The sequence below is a fragment of the Lagopus leucura genome, unplaced genomic scaffold (assembly GCF_019238085.1).
Source record: "Lagopus leucura isolate 7727_CA_CO unplaced genomic scaffold, USGS_WTPT01 Super-Scaffold_100002, whole genome shotgun sequence".
Taxonomy (NCBI): Eukaryota; Metazoa; Chordata; class Aves; order Galliformes; family Phasianidae; genus Lagopus; species Lagopus leucura.
This window is the reverse complement of record NW_024962263.1, coordinates 24815959-24819065: the sequence shown is the minus strand read 5'-3', so window position 1 is coordinate 24819065 and position 3107 is coordinate 24815959. Positions and strand designations below refer to the sequence as shown.

Sequence of the window (3107 nt, the reverse complement as noted above, 5' to 3'; positions counted from 1 at the left end):
GAAGCAGAGCCTGTGGCTATTTATGAGGAACATTTGCATGTAGTGATGATCTTAACCACTAATTGAAAGAACACTGCAGTCTGTGTAGTCCCAAATGCATCAGATAAAAATGGTAGTAAAAGAAGATGATTTGCTGAGACTTAATGTGTTTAAATATTTGGTTCTCCAGCAAGAAGGAAATCTGCATAAAATGCATCTTACAAAAAATAATATATCCTACAAGAATAGCCTAGGCACTTTTTGTAAAAGAAAAATGTTTTAATTATAAACTGATGTTGCTCGGAATACATTCTCCTATCTTTACTGTGTAATTCTAGGAGCTGAGGGTTTGTGGTTATTTTAATTTTCATTTTGCGTGGAAGATAACTATTCAGAGAAGAAACAGAAAAGAAATGAGGTCAGTGAATTTAAAAGAAGTTATTGCATGCCATTTTCCCTTCTCCTCACAATCATGAAATAAATTAATAGCTCCACTAAACTCAGTGCTCACTCCTCAGAGCTCCAGATGAGAGTTACGTGGACAAGGCCACATCAGTCTCCCTGTAAAACAAAGAAAGTGATGGGGCAGGTTATGAACTGCTAATACAAGCAATAACTTCCTGCTCAGAAAAAAAAGTATGGTTGAAGCGTTCTGGATAGGGATCAGCAAAAGAATGAAATGTATGTTTGTGAGCTGCCTGAGAGCCAAATGATCTTTTCAGGGCTGTTCTCCCTTTCACATGTGCACCATTGTCTGCACCCATGGAGATGCTGGGAGTTGTCTGTCTTGATCATGATCCCTCAAATTACTGAGACTATAACATGGAGAGTGAAGATACCAGCAGATCTGCTACTATTTACCTTCCCTCAAGAAAAATACTGTTCTGTGCTCAGCCACATTGCCTTTCCTGGTGGCATTAGGCCAGTCCCCATTGGGTCTCACTGGTCTCTTTACAGGCCCTATTTTAGCTAAGACCAGGTAAGCTTTGTGGAGATTTTGGTACTTGTTTGATTTTTCCCTGGAAGGTGAATAGTCTTGGACTCATCATGACCTGCATTCTAAAAGGCAGATAAGAAACAATTTGATGAAGGAAAGGCTGAATGCAACATAGGGCTGACCTGTTGAACATCTGGATTTGCTTCAAGGATGCATTCAGACTAACTTCACAAGCAGGACTTTCGAAGAGATTCATCCTTGAGGAACATCTTTACTAAAACACCTTAGCACCTGAGGCTAACATATTAAGTTGATGGGCTCCGATTGATATGGACAGACAGAAGCAAGAGGGTAACATTACATGTATGTAACTGTAAACTACTATTACTTTCTTAGCTATAGTTCTGACAGGTGTAGAAATGAGTACGTAGGACAACATCAGCTATTGAATTTCATTCTCTACAATTTTGCATCATAGGTGTTCAGCTGAGAAATATCCAAAGACTGTCTATTTCCCCTTATACCATATGCAGCATCTTAGAATAAGCAGGAAAGCCTTTCAGTGAAAACCAAAATTGAAAGCTCAGATTCTGTAAGAGGTAGAACAAGAGGTGATCAAGAGGTGGAATTTCTAGTACAGATGCTCATCTTGGCTTCGTTTCAGGTGCCTCTGAGCCTACTATGTTATTAGACAATCTCTTACCCATCACATCCCAGCTCTGGGAGTTCTGCAGACTTGTGTCAGATAATGCTCTTACTCTGCAGCCCAACAACATCTTTCAAACTGAAGAAAGCTAAAGCATCTCATTCTCCTTGATGTTGTTTAAGAAAAGATTAATTTTGAGATGGACAAGAGTAAATAGTGCCATTTCATTCTTGCGTCACATCAGGTAGACAATCTTAGCTTCTGAGTTAAGTAGCTGAAGTCTTGTGAGATGGTTTCTGTGACACAGAAACTGGGAGCTGAATGCAGCAAGCAGGACTGGCAGGCAGTTTGGAAGATTTTGTCCTTTCCTAAACCAGGACAACACAGGACAAAACAAAATACACCTTATTAGCAATAGTCACATTCCCACGAGGGAAAAAAACTATTCAGCCCTTTAGCATTCATAGTTTATTCAGTCAGGCAATGTATTATGGCCTCATAAACAGGGACACCTGTCACATTGTCTATTAAATATTAACAGCACCAACGTAGAAATGAACTGTAATGGTTTTATTATAGTAAATTATATATTATATTATATATAATATATAATATAATATATAGTATATTATATAGTTATTATAGTTCTGGGTAAATTTCACTGTGGATGTCAACAAACAGAAAGTATGGAAACATTAATTTTATATAAAAATTACAGATTGATTTGATTTAGACACAACTGCATCCTTCTGGAATAGGTAACAGTATTGAGTCATCCTTCAGTATTACATTATAGAAATGATAATGCTTATCACCTTTGAAGTATCTGTTTATCAGAAGATATCAAAGCATTTGTCTGGGACTCAAAAAAGCCTTCACAGCATGCTCCTTGTGAAGTAGAAGAAACCCATGAAGCAGGCTGCATGGACTGCAAGAAAAGCAGAACAGAAATAGGACTAGCATCCCAGCACCTGGTTCCCAGCACCCACTTTATCCACTTAGCAGCGCTTGCTATAACGGGAGGGCACACCGCATCTACCCACGACTTACGTCCCACACAATCTCATTAGCCCTGCTGCCTGGTTCCTGACCTTTAATAGAAAAGCAATCAAAACCGGGGGTTTGAGAACTGTGTTTAAAAAATGACATACCTTATCCTTCCTTGTTTCAGCATGGGCAGGAAGCGGTAGTACAGAAATACTGTGCCAGACGCTATTCTTGACACTTTCCGAGCCTGGCTCCAAGTGTGACTCGGTGTTTCTGTTCCCAGTGGATAAGAGTCCAGAAGTCTCCGGATCAGGCTGGAGGTCTCCAGAGTCCAGGCTTTCCTGGTGGCCTTCCAGTCAGTCCTGGGTTTAGCTGAGCTGGGAAATATGTAAGAATAGCTTTTGTCCTCCTGCTGCTCGATTCCTGTTTCCCAGCCTCACAGAAACAAAAGAGGGGCAGCAACGTTTTTGGTATCCCAGATAAAAAAGATTTTCCTGGAACTAAAGAAAAGGTCAAATTGGGTTCCTGTTGCAACTCCTGTGCATTTCCATTTGTGGG

At 39.9% G+C, this 3107-nt stretch overlaps 1 long non-coding RNA gene across 2 annotated transcripts; it reads right to left on the bottom strand.

Moving 5' to 3' along the window:
• Window positions 1-345: 345 nt before the first annotated feature.
• LOC122179060 lies at window positions 346-2816 on the bottom strand. Of its 2 annotated transcripts, XR_006178522.1 has the most exons (4): window positions 2714-2816; window positions 2378-2490; window positions 1620-1930; window positions 346-540 (listed from the first exon to the last, which is right to left on the bottom strand). It is a non-coding gene; the product is annotated as an uncharacterized LOC122179060 (long non-coding RNA). The 2 variants fall into 2 exon arrangements; XR_006178521.1 differs by lacking the exon at window positions 346-540 and having other exon boundaries at window positions 1355-1930.
• Between the last annotated feature and the right edge of the window lie 291 nt (window positions 2817-3107).